Source organism: Odocoileus virginianus, chromosome 6 (genome assembly GCF_023699985.2).
Source record: "Odocoileus virginianus isolate 20LAN1187 ecotype Illinois chromosome 6, Ovbor_1.2, whole genome shotgun sequence".
Taxonomy (NCBI): domain Eukaryota; kingdom Metazoa; phylum Chordata; class Mammalia; order Artiodactyla; family Cervidae; genus Odocoileus; species Odocoileus virginianus.
In genome coordinates this window covers 62,473,607-62,486,497 of record NC_069679.1, presented here as the reverse complement: position 1 = coordinate 62,486,497, position 12,891 = coordinate 62,473,607, and the positions used below count along the sequence as shown (strand labels likewise).

Genomic DNA, 12,891 nt, shown 5'->3' with positions numbered 1-12,891 from the left:
GACTGTTTTTTCTCCATTATTTATTCTTGTTTAATTTGTCATATATTAATTGACAATAAGTGTGTGGGTTTATTTCTGGGCTCTCGATTCTGCTCCATTGATCTATGTGTCTGTTTTTGTGCTAGTACCATACTTTTTTGATGACTGAAGTTTTGTAGTTGAGTCTGAAGTCAGGGAGCTTGATTCCTCCAGCTTTGTTCTTTCTTAAGATTGCTTTGGCCATTCAGGATCTTTTGTGTTTCCATACAGTTTTTAAAATTATTTGTTCTAGCTCCATCTGTGAAAAATGCCATTGGTATTTTGATAGGGATATCACTGAATCTATTGATTGTCTTTGGTAATATTGTCATTTTAACAATAAGAGGGCTTCTGATGCAATAATATATCATATCCTTTCATCAGCTTGTGTCATCTTCAGTTTCTTTCATCAGTGTCTTACAGGTTTCTGAGTACAGGTATTATCTTCTTAGATAGGTTTTTTCCTAGGTATTTTATTCTTGTGGATGCAATGGTAAATGGAATCATTTCCTTACTTTCTTTTCTTGATAGTTTGATGTTAATATATAGAAATGCACCAGGTTTCTGTATATTAATTTTGTATCTTTAAACTTTACCAGATTCATTGATGAGCTCTAGTAGTTTTCTGGTAGCATCTTTAGGATTTTCTATATATAGCATCATGTCATCTGCAAACAGTGACAGTTTTACTTCTTCCCTTCCAGTTTATATTACTTTTGTTTCTTTTTCTTTTCTGATTGCTGTGGTTAGGACTTCCAAAATTATGTTGAATAAAAGTGATGAACATGGACATCTTTGTCTTATTGCTGATCTTAGAGAAAATGCATTCAACTTTTCACTGTTGAGTATGATGTTGACTGTTAGTTTGTTATATGGCCTTTATTATGTTGAGGTATGCTCCTTCTATGCCTATTTTCTGGAGAGTTTTTAATTATAAACTTATGTTGAATTTTATCAACAGCTTTGTCAACCCACTCCAGTATTCTTGCTTGGAGAATCCCATGGATGGAGGAGCCTGGTGGGCTACAGTCCATGGGGTCGCAAAGAGTCAGACATGACTGAGCGACTTAACTTTAACTTTATTTGCCTCTATTGAGATGATCATATGGTTTTTATTCTTCATTTTGTTAATGTGGTGTATCACATTGACTATTTGCATATACTGAAAAATCCTTGCACTCCTGGGATAAATCACACATGTTCATGGGGTACAATCCTTTTAATATATTGTTGGATTCAGTTTCCTAATATTTTCTTGAGGATTTTTATATCTATGTTCATCAGTGATATTGGCTTGTAATTTTCTTCCTTTTTGTGATATCTGTTGTCTGGTTTTGGTATCAGGGTGATGCTGGCCTCATAGAATGAGTTCAGAAGTGTTCCTTCCTCTGTAAATTTTTTTGGAACAATTTCAGAAGGCTAAGTGTTAACTCTTCTCTAAATATTTGATAGAATTACCTATGAAACCATCTGGTCCTGGACTTCCTGCTTGTTGGGACTTTTTAAATTACTGATTCAATTTTAGTACTGGTACTTGGTCTATTCATATTTTCTTTTTCTTCCTGGATCAGTCTTAGGAGATTGTACCTTTTAAAGAATTTGTCCATTTCTTTTAGATTGTCCTTGTTATTGGCATGTAATTGTTCACAGTAATCTATTATTATCCTTTTTAAGGTGTTCATGGTTGTAACATTTCAAATTAAATCTCAAGTGTTAGTCGCTCAGCATAACACTTTGTGACTGTACCCCGCCAGACTTCCCTGTCCATGGAATTCCCCAGGCAAGACTGGACTCGGTTGCTATTCCTTTCTCCAGGGGATCTTCCCAATCCAGGGATCAAACTCAAGTCACCTGCACTGCAGGCAGATTGTGGTCAAGAGTTAATTACTGTTCTGACTTCTGACTTTTAATACTTTGATTAGTTCCACCTCTTTGATTTTTAGAGTTATACAAATAGAAATACATATTTCATACCCATTTGTATCTGGCTTCTTTCATTCAATATTGTTTTGTTGGAATCGTTCATGTTGCCTATAGTTGTTCACTAATACCCACTGTAGTTTTCTACTAAATAAATATACTTCAACTTGTCTGTTCTACTCTTGATGGACATTTGGGTTTCCAGTTGGGATTATTATAAACTATATTGCTATAGACATCTTGTGTATGCCTCTTTATTTACATTTGTATAAATTTTTTGAGAGGAGATATACACCTAGAAGTGAAATTTCTTAGAGTATGTTTATCTTTAGCTTTAGTAGATACTCAACAAACAAATTTTACAAGTGTTTGTATGAATTTGTATACACACCAGCAGTTTATGAGCTTGCAATTTTTCTACATCCTCACCAATATTTGTTATTTTTTTCTCATTTGAGCTATTCTGCTGAGTGTGTAAGGGAAATACATTGTGCTTTTAAATTTTACCCTGCCTTGATTCCTATTTAAGATGAGTACTGTTCCATATAATTAATAGTAACTTATATATAGCTTTTTTTGGTAAAATGTTCATTTTTCTATTGGGGTTATCTGTCTTTATTCTTAATGATTTATAACAATTCTTCATAAATGTTGCATGTGAGTCCTCTATAGGGTATAGGTATTGAATTTCACTCTGATTGTCTTTTGATTCCCTTCATGGTGTCTCTAAAAGAACAAAAATCTTTAGTTTTAATGTAGTTAGTTTCATTTATTCTTTTCCCCTCTTTTGATTCCCACTTTCTGCTTGCTGTTTAAGAGATCTTTTCTTATCTCAAGGTACTGAAGATTTTCTTCTATATTTTCTTTTAAGAGTTTTATGGGTATGGTTCTCCTTATTTGGATCTGCAATCTATCTCATTTATTTTTGTGTTGTAATGTGAGATAAAGGGCAAGGTATTTCAGGTATTCCATTTATCATATACCTGTATTGAAAAGATTATTTCCCCCTATTTACTATACTATTACTTTAATCATAATTTAGTGTCCAAGTATGTATGGGTCTATTTCTGAACAGTCTATTCTGTTCATTTGTTCGTCTATTCATGTGCTACTATAGAGTGAATAATTATGTTCTCTCATAATTCATGTGTTGAAACTTACTCCTTAATGTGATGGTATTTGGAAGAGAGGCCTTTGGAAAGTGAGTAAGTCATTTGGTAGAGCCATAAATCGCATTAGAATTCTTATTAAAGAGGCCCCAGAGAACTTTCCTCACCTTTCAGTGAAAGATGAGCCAGGGCTTCCCTGGTGCCTCAGAGGGTAAAGAATCTACCTACAATGCAGGAGACCTGGGTTCTATCCCTGGGTCAGGAAGATCCCCTGGAGAAGGGAATGGCTACTCACTCCAGTGTTCTTGCCTGGAGAATCCCACGGATAGAGGAGCCTTGTGGGCTATAGTCCATGGGGTCTCAAAGATTTGGACATGATTGAGTGACTAAACACACACACGTATAAACCAGGAAGTGGGCCTCACCAGATACCAAATCTACCAATATCTTGATCTTGGATTTCCCAACCTCTAGAACTGTGAGAAATAAATTTCCAGTGTTTATAAGTCACCCATGAAATTCATGCAGCCATGAAATTAAAAGATGCTTACTCTTTGGAAGAAAAATTATGACCAACATAGACAGCATATTAAAAAGCAGAGACATTACTTTGCCAACAAAGGTCCATCTAGTCAAGGCTATAGTTTGTCCAGTAGTCATGTATGGATGTGAGATTTGAGCTATAAAGAAAGCTGAGCACCAAAGAATTGGTGCTTTTGAACTATGGTGTTGGAGAAGACTCTTGAGAGTCCCTTGGACTGCAAGGAGAGCCAACCAGTCCATGCTAAAGGAAATCAGTCCTGGGTGTTCTTTGGAAGGACTGATGTTGAAGTTGAAACTCCAATACTTTGGCCATTGATGCAAAGAACTGACTCATTTGGAAAGACCCTGATGCTGGGAAAGATTGAAGGCAGAAGGAGAAGGGGACAACAGAGGATGAGATGGTTGGATGGCATCACTGACTCAATGGACATGAGTTTGAGTAAACTCTGGGAGTTGGCAATGGACAGCGAGACCTGGCATGCTTCAGTCCATGGGGTCACAAAGAGACTTCACTGACTGAACGACTGAACTGAACTGAACTAATAAGTCACCCAGTCTATAATATTCTGTTGTGGCAGCCTGAGAAGACATATGCTATACCACAGTATCTTAATTACTATCATTTTTAATAGGAAAATATAGGCAGTATGTCTTCTAGTATTTTTCCTATCAATTAGTTGTGATTTGGCCATTGTATACATTTTACATATCCATATAAATTATAAAATTACCTTGTTAATCTTCAAAAGATCCTGCAGGATTTTGATTTGCATTATAATAAATCTATGAATCAATTAGGGGAGAGCTTCTTCCATTTTAACAATAGTCAGTGTTCCAATTCATACACATGGTCTGTCTCTGCATTTATTTGTCATTTATTTTCATATTCTCTATGCAAAATTTTCCAAGAACCCAGCTGACCTTCAAAAACATAAACTCTCATACTCCCTCTCCTTCCCTGCTTTTGTCCTCAATCAACTATGATCTCTCAGACTTCTCCCTTTTATCCCATGTGATTCTCAACTAAAAATAGTTAGCTTACTCCTCAGAGATTATCTTTCATTCATATCCAAAATTCTCTGAAGTCTCAGATGAGCTATAGTTTGTGCTTCCTAAGAAAACAGGGCAAAGATTCTTCTTAAGTTACATATTATTTTACCTGTGTTTTTAGGAGACAATACCTCCAATCACAGTATTGTATGGAATATGATGCCCTTTGGCATAAGGGTAACACAACTAGCTAATAATAAATGATAGCTAATAATAATAATAGCTAAGAATAAATAGAAAATGATACTGGCAGATCTATCTTGACTGTAAGCATATTTGTAAACATATTTCCAAATAGAATAAATCACAGATATATGTTTTAATTAATGAATAGTAATTTGGTACCAATATATGAATATATTATTATTGGAAGCTTCAGGTGAGGTTATCATATATTCTAATGCCATCTAATACTCACATATAGTTTTTCAAAATTTGTGCCCCAGAGCCTAGATCCCTTTAACCAGACCTTACAATGATGAGAGCTCTAACTTTACTTCCAGGAGCCTCTGTTGACGCTGCAGTGTGTGGATGCACATGCATGTTGGTGGGAAACTGAACTGACACATCTCAATCACTCAGGCAATCTGCAGCTCTGTTCCTTTTAAAACTGTAGTTTCCAGCTCCTGACAACTGCAACACTAAGGAAACAGCCACAGAGCTTCTCACTGTTTGACTAGAATAACTAATTACAGTTTAGCACTGTGGGAACAAAGTTATTAGCTATTACCCAAATCTAGACACTGCAATTCAATTACTGGCCCACACTCTTTAGAAGCACAACCTTGGTAATTAGCAGCAAACTTTCATCTTATCTCAGCACAGCATGTGAGCAGTTGCCTGCGGAGGAAGCAGAATCAAAACAAAAATAAAAGCAGCACATGTATGTATCCTGGCTCGGTAATTGTTACCAAGGGTCATAGGAGCCTCAGTAGAGCCAGGGTTTGATGAAAATAATTTTGACACTTGGAAAATGCGGCAAGGGTGCACTCTTCTAGCAAGAAGTTATGTTAGGAATAATTTAAAGAGAGTAAAGTAGATTGTCTGTCTTATTTCATGTATCTGAAGATAGTTAAAGCTGAAAAGAACTAAATCCAGCCTTGTCATAAGTGAAGTGAAAGCTGGTAGTCGTGTCTGACTCTTTGTGACACCATGGATGACACAGTCCATGTGATTCTCCAGGTCAGAATACTGGAGTGGGTTGCCTTTCCCTTCTCCAGGGGATCTTCCCAGCCCAGGGCTGGAATCCAGTTCTCCCTCATTGCAGGCGGATTCTCTACAAGCTGAGCCATCAGGAAAGCCCAAGGGATAAGTATTTAAGTAAAGAAACTAAAGTCCCCAAAAGATTATGGGACTTGTACACAAGGTCACATGGCTAATTAGATCCCTGGCTAGGACTAGAACATCAGTCTCCAAATGACCCATCATTGTTTTTTCCACTGGATCCTCTAAACATCAAGTCACTTGCAAAAGGTTTTTTAAGTTGGAAGTGGGCACTGATCACTAATTCTGTTTCTACTAGCCTTTTACTAGAATGTAAAATGTTGAAAGTATTGTACAAGTTATTCAAATGGAATAGAGTTGGTCCAAAGAGGCAGGGCAAAATTACTTGCACAATTAATTTAGCTTTTATGGAAAGTTCAATAATCCAAGTGGTGAATGAAAGAGGAGTGATTTCTACACAAGAACTTGGTTATTTTGCAATCAACAAATACTTACAGACACCATTTTTAATTCAACTGGGTCAACATATGCTATATTTATACCACTCATTAGATTCAACATAAGCAATTTATGTCTGTTTGACATAGAATAGCTAAATCAGCCTGATAAAATAGAGAATTATTTACCTGTATAAATAGATATTTAAGTACATCTGATGTTTAGTCCTGGGTGTTCATTGGAAGGACTAATGCTGAAGCTGAAACTCCAATACTTTGGCCACCTCATGTGAAGAGTTGACTCATTGGAAAAGACCCTGATGCTGGGAGGGATTGGGGGCAGGAGGAGAAGGGGATAACAGGGGATGAGATGGCTGGATGGCATCACTGACTCGATGGACATGAGTTTGAGTGAACTCCAGGAGTTGGTGATGGACAGAGAGGCCTGGCGTGCTGCGATTCATGGGGTCACAAAGAATCGGACATGACCGAGCGACTGAACTGAACTGATGTTTAGAAAGACTGAGTGGCTTGGTCAACTTTATACAGGTAGTCAGAGATAGTATCCAAACCCTAGTCTCCTGACTCTCAGAGACATCTTTAAAAAAAATTGATGCACCATTTTAAACTACAAACAAGAGAGTGGACTTAGTTCTGAAACTAACTGAATGGTTATCTATCCATCCAAGTGCCCATTCACTTGATTCCTCTTGAGTTTCAGCTGTCCAATTCCACAAAATAAAGAAATATCCAAGAATTATTTTATGTAAATTTGATTTCAAATGTAAAAGACTGAAACAGTAAGATAGCATCTAGACTAGATATACATTGCTAAATCTTTCTAAAAGATAATACTCTAAGAGATAATTATTTACCTATCAATCTATATTTCCTAGCAGCAAAGAATTTATGTATCATAGTAACTGAGAGCTGAAATATTCTTTTAGCATCAAGGCAAAAATTAACACATATTTATATACACTAGAGTTGGTTTTTCAGACAAAACTGTAGAAATTTTCTTTCATTAAGAAAATATTTTTTGAGGTATTGTAACTGCCTTACTTTAATAATAGTTCTTCCTGAGGCGCGGCAATTATCTTACAAGGCAAATGCTAAAGCCACATATTAGATGTGTTCCTGGGGACAAAGAAATAGTATCAAATGAGATCTAGTAGAGTAATATAGCTGAAAGTACATTGTAAACTATAAAACAAAATTATACATAGCATTAGGAGTGTCAGCAAGGAATAGTGAAAGGAACACTGGAGTTGGCAGTAGAAAATATATTTCAGTCCCAGCTTGGTCATTTGCTAGCTAAATGAATTCAGGCAAGTCATGTAACTTCTCTGACCTTCATCTGTCAAATAGGGATAATAATAATTGCCCTGCCTGACTTGTAGAGTTTGGAGAAGGGGGATGAGGCAACATATGCTAAAGTGTGTTATAAAATGTATCACATTTGACAAATGTTAAGCAGTGTTATTTTCTACTTGCATACTGAAGAGTCCTATTACATATTCATATTTCTGTATCTCCTTCTGTGTGTTAAACTTTCAGCCCAGTCATGACTTTGGTGTATGCTATTACTAAAGTGGTTTAACCTCATTTATCATTTAATTTCCTCCTCCCTAGGCCTTTGATCCTTTAGATCTTTTACATCTCTCCTAAATTTAGATCAGACAGTCTTAAATCAGAGAACTCTAGTTTCTGAGTTCAACAGAACTGATTGGTTGGAAACCTAGTTTTGTCTCTTGTTGGTTGTGTAGGGTTGGGGAAAATTTTAAAATCTCTATAAGCCTCAGTGTTTTTGTCTAAAAAATGGATTATTGTTCAATTTATATGATCAAATAATCCGTGGGAAATACTTAGTACAATTCCCCCAATCTGATATTTTTATTGCAGCAATTCCAAGATGAAGACATGTGGACACAATTGCTACCGTGATCAGAATAACTATGTTATCAAAAACATTGTGATCTAATGGTCCATTTATGGATTTAAGCCCACACTAGTGGCTTTATTCTTATATTGCATAGCAATCAACATGTAATGGTGATTTTTTTTTAATCAATTTTGTTCCTTTAAACTTGAGTGTGCTAAAAATTCTATAAGAACTTAAAAGTAAAATAACTTTATTCTTCTGAATCTTCTTCTAAATGTCTAAATGCTTACAAATAGTTGCAGTTGAAAATTATAGGTCTTTAAGAAGGATCCTTTTTTTAATAGTATATGTATATTGTGTTCAGATTCTGGGAAAATAAATTTTAGCTAATTTTTGTTTAGCACTGCCTTAACAATTATTTCCTTTTTATGACTTGCTCCCCAAAATTAATTTCATTTTTGTTTTTATCTATATATCAAGTATAGAGCCCTCGGTGGCTAGGACAGTAAAGAGTCTACCTGCAGTGCGGGAGACCTGGGTTCAATCCCTGTGTCAGGAAGATCCTCTGGAGAAGGAAATGGCAACCCACTCCAGTATTCTTGCCTGGAGAATCCCATGGCCATGGGCTGTCAGAGTCGGACACAACTGAGCGACTTCACTTTGTTTTTCTTTCAAGTATGTAACTGACAATTTTCTGTTCAGTATGCTTGAAACTGTGATGTTGAATTCAAATTTGAATCTCCCATATATCTGTTGCCAGTAAAACTATGTGAGTGTTTGTTTAATTATTACCCCTCCATTGTTCTTGTCTTATGTAATTTATTTTCCTTCTTGGTTAATAATCAGTGTTTTAGTTTGTCTTGACCAGTAGTTATGGAAATAGTCTTAATTTCATGTCTATTTATTGATTAATTTGTATTTTTTTTTTTTTGGTGCAAGAGGACTTTTTTGAATTGAAGGTAATTTTTCAAAAAATTTATGATTCTATTTTTAGGTATTATTTGAATCCTTAATTGTTGGAAAAAACATAACATAAAAATTTACCAGCTTTATTTAAATCATATGGTCCACTGTGTTAAACATATTCTCATATTTGTGTCACTGGAAATAAGTTGCAATACTGTTGGGTATCAGCTTAAGGTGATACCAAGAGTGAGACTCTGCCACCATTAATTCTAACATATGAGGCAGTAACTTAACAGGAGTAGAAATAAGTAAGGAAATTGATATTTGAGACATGAAAAGATGGAAACCAATATTTTCCAGGGATGAAACATGTGGTATAGTGGCCACGTGTGATTGTGTTCCAATGCACTAGTTCTCTTGGAAAAGTTTGGAAAGAAGAATAATAATAGTGAGTGGGGGCTGTGACTGGTTACATTTAGCAAGGCATGAGAAGAAAGAGGTGATCACAGATAAGAATTGGCTGGCCGGTAAGCAGATAGGGAAAGGATTTAGAACATGAAATGTAAAAATAAGACAGGAAAGTTTTTGTACAAAAATGACTTTTTGGTACCAAAAAAGTCTATTTAGACAGTTTTATGGCTTCCCTGGTAGCTCAACTGATAAGGAATCCACCTATAATGTAGGAGACCTGGGTTCGGTACCTGGATTGGGAAGATCCCCTGGAGAAAGGAATGGCCACTCACTCCAGTATTCTGGCCTGGAGAATTCCTTGGACTGTGTAGTCCATGGGGTTGCAAAGAATCAGACACGGCTGAGCGACTTTCACATGGCAAAGATCAGATAACAGAGATGTGGCATCCCATCAAACATGATGCTTTCAATGTAGTTTCCATCATGGTGAAAGAGACAGAGGCAAAGACTGAGAGTAACAGAGACATGGTGCCTAGAAAGTAAAGGATTAACCCAGACTTGAGAACTATATCTAGGAAATAACTTTTTGTGAGGTTGCAGGAATATGGAATCAACTATAAACATATCAGAAGTTAATTTTTTTAAGATAATTATATGGCCAAAGAAACCATCAGTTCAGTTCAGTTCAGTCGCTCAGTCGTGTCCGATTTTTTGCCACCCCATGAACCACAGCACGCCAGGCCTCCCTGTCCATCACCAGCTCCTGGAGTAAACCCAAACTCATGTCCATTGAGTCGTTGATGCCATCTAACCATCTCATCCTCTGTCATCCCCTTGTCCTTCTGCCTTCAATCTTAAACTTGGTCTTAAAAAATCATTTTTTTTTAATGTGAGCTCAAAACCAAACCTCAGGCCCCTAATCTGCAGGCAGGAAGAAGCTGAGGAAGCCCTACAGTCTTGAGATAGTATAAATTTTCCAACCCCAATAATAGGTTTGAACCGTAGAGGGAAATGGACAAAAATGAGCATCCAAGGAAATGGAATCATGAGCCACAGAGAACAGTGGACGATAGAGCTTATCCCCACAGAGCAGACTGAGAAACTAATAAAGGACTTTACCCCACTACCAGGGCAGAGGGCCATCACAGTGCCTGCCTGGCAGATCTCATCATTGCTGTGGACCAGTGATGGCTGAGCCTCTCAGCCGTGATTCCCTACAGCTTTTAATGGGAGTGTTGTCAGTTATACTGCTTTTGTTCCACTTTGATACATTGTGTACATGTTTATATATGCATGTATGTATACATGTGTGCATCTGTGTGTGTGTGTATGTCTAGGGGGACAGATAGCTTGTCTTTCTAGTTTATAGGATACCATATCAGGTTTCACCATCAGAAAATGGTACTGCTATTTGTACTTTTGTGTAGCCTAAAGAGAGACTTTGAATTTTTTTTTTTCTAAGATTGTTTATCCAGTACATCTGAAAACTCCATTAGTCTTACTGGCAAAATAAATTCAGAATTTGACCACTTGTCACTACCTCCATTTCTTTTTTTTTAACTACCTCCATTTCTCTCTCTCTTGTCTTAGTCAAATATGATGTCTTAGCAGAGTTACCCAAAAAACTTCCTAATTGGTACCTTCCTCCTGTTCTTCTGACCATATATTTATTTTTACCACAATGGCCTGAACTATCGTTTCAGAGTGGAAGTGAGACCCTCTGTTCCAAAGTCTCCCATGGCGTCTCCTCACATTTGAAAACCGAAGTCCGTGGCCTCCTCTCCAACCTCCTTAGCAGTAATTCTCCCCACGGTTACTAAATGCCGGCTGCTCTGTCTTCCTCACTGTTCGTCAAACATGCAGATGCTCTCAGCTCAGGTTCCCCCTGTCCCCATGGCCATCTGCATGGCCAGCTTCTTCATTCCATGACTGTCTTTGCTCCAATATCACTTCCCAATAGAGATCCAACGACTTTGCCTTCTCTAGGTCCTTATACTCTTTCTTTTTCTTTGTAGCCCACATCACCTGACATTCTATGGAATAGTTAAGAGGTGTTGTTTTGTTTACTGATATATATATATATATATATATATATATATATATATATATATATATAAAACTCTTAAACAGAGCTTGAAACATGGTGTTTAACAAATACAGTGTGAATGATTATCATATTTGCTTCTGTATCCCACCATCCATGTGTCATAAAATAAATTCCCTGAGGATGTAGAATAGGACAGAACCAGCTCTACCTGGGGTCAGTAAGTGAAAGTCTCCCAGCACAGTGGCTTCCTGGATGCCCAGCCTTAAGACTTTGCTCTCAGGAGAAGAGCTCCGATCTTGGTTGAATACTCTGTTACTGCTATCTTGAAATTCTTCATCATTTTGAACAAGGAGACCTGCTTTTTTTTTTAGTGATACAATTCGTGCACCATACAATTTACCATTTGAAAGGATACAGTTCAGTGATTTTTTGTACATTCACAAAATTGCGTAACCATCACCACTATCTAATTCCAGAATATTTTCATTACTCCAAAAAGAAATCTCACTCTTGCCTAGTATTCATTCTCCATTTCCCATATCCCCTAAACCTTGGAAAACATTACTTCCTGACTAAATTTGCCTATTCTAAACATTTTAAATAAGTGAAATCATACAATGCATGACACTTTGTATCAGGCTTGTTGCACTTCGGATAATATTTTCAAGGTGTCACACTGATCAGTACTTTGTTTCCTTTTATGGCTAGGTAATGTTTTTTATATGAGTATACCACATTTTGTTTGCTGATTCATTCATTATTAGATATTTGAGTTTTTTCTACTTTTTGGCTATCATGAATAATGCCACTATGAACATTCATGTACAAGTTTTTGCATCACTATATTTTCTTGGATATATACCTACCAGTGGAATTTCTGGGTTGTATGGCTACTCTATGTTAAATTTTTGAGAAACTGACAAGCTGTTTTCCACAGAGGCATTTTTATATTTGCACCAGCAGTGTATGAGGGTTCCAGTTACTCTACATCCTCCCAACACTTGGTATTTTCTGCTATTATTAGTACTTGTTATCTTTTTATTATAGCCATCCTAGAGGATGTGAAATTGTGGTTTTGGCTTGCATTTCCCTAATGACTAATGATGCTGAGCACCTTTTCATGTGCCAATTGATAATTTGTATATCATCCTTGGGTAAATATCTTTTCTAATTCTTTGACTATTTTTATATATTTTTATTGAAGTATAGTTGATTCACAATGTTGTATTAGTTTCAAGTATAAAGCAAAGTGACTTGCATTATTAATTGATCCCTCCCCATTACTGTTTTTCCTCTGGTAAGCATAAGTTTGTTTTCTATTTCTATTGGACTATTTCTCTTTTG

General features: G+C 36.4%; 1 protein-coding gene across 1 annotated transcript in view; it reads left to right on the top strand.

The window, feature by feature from the left end:
* Nucleotides 1–12,891, top strand: part of KCNH5 (potassium voltage-gated channel subfamily H member 5) — a 367,441-nt gene that overhangs the window by 337,044 nt on the left and 17,506 nt on the right. The window lies entirely within an intron of this gene.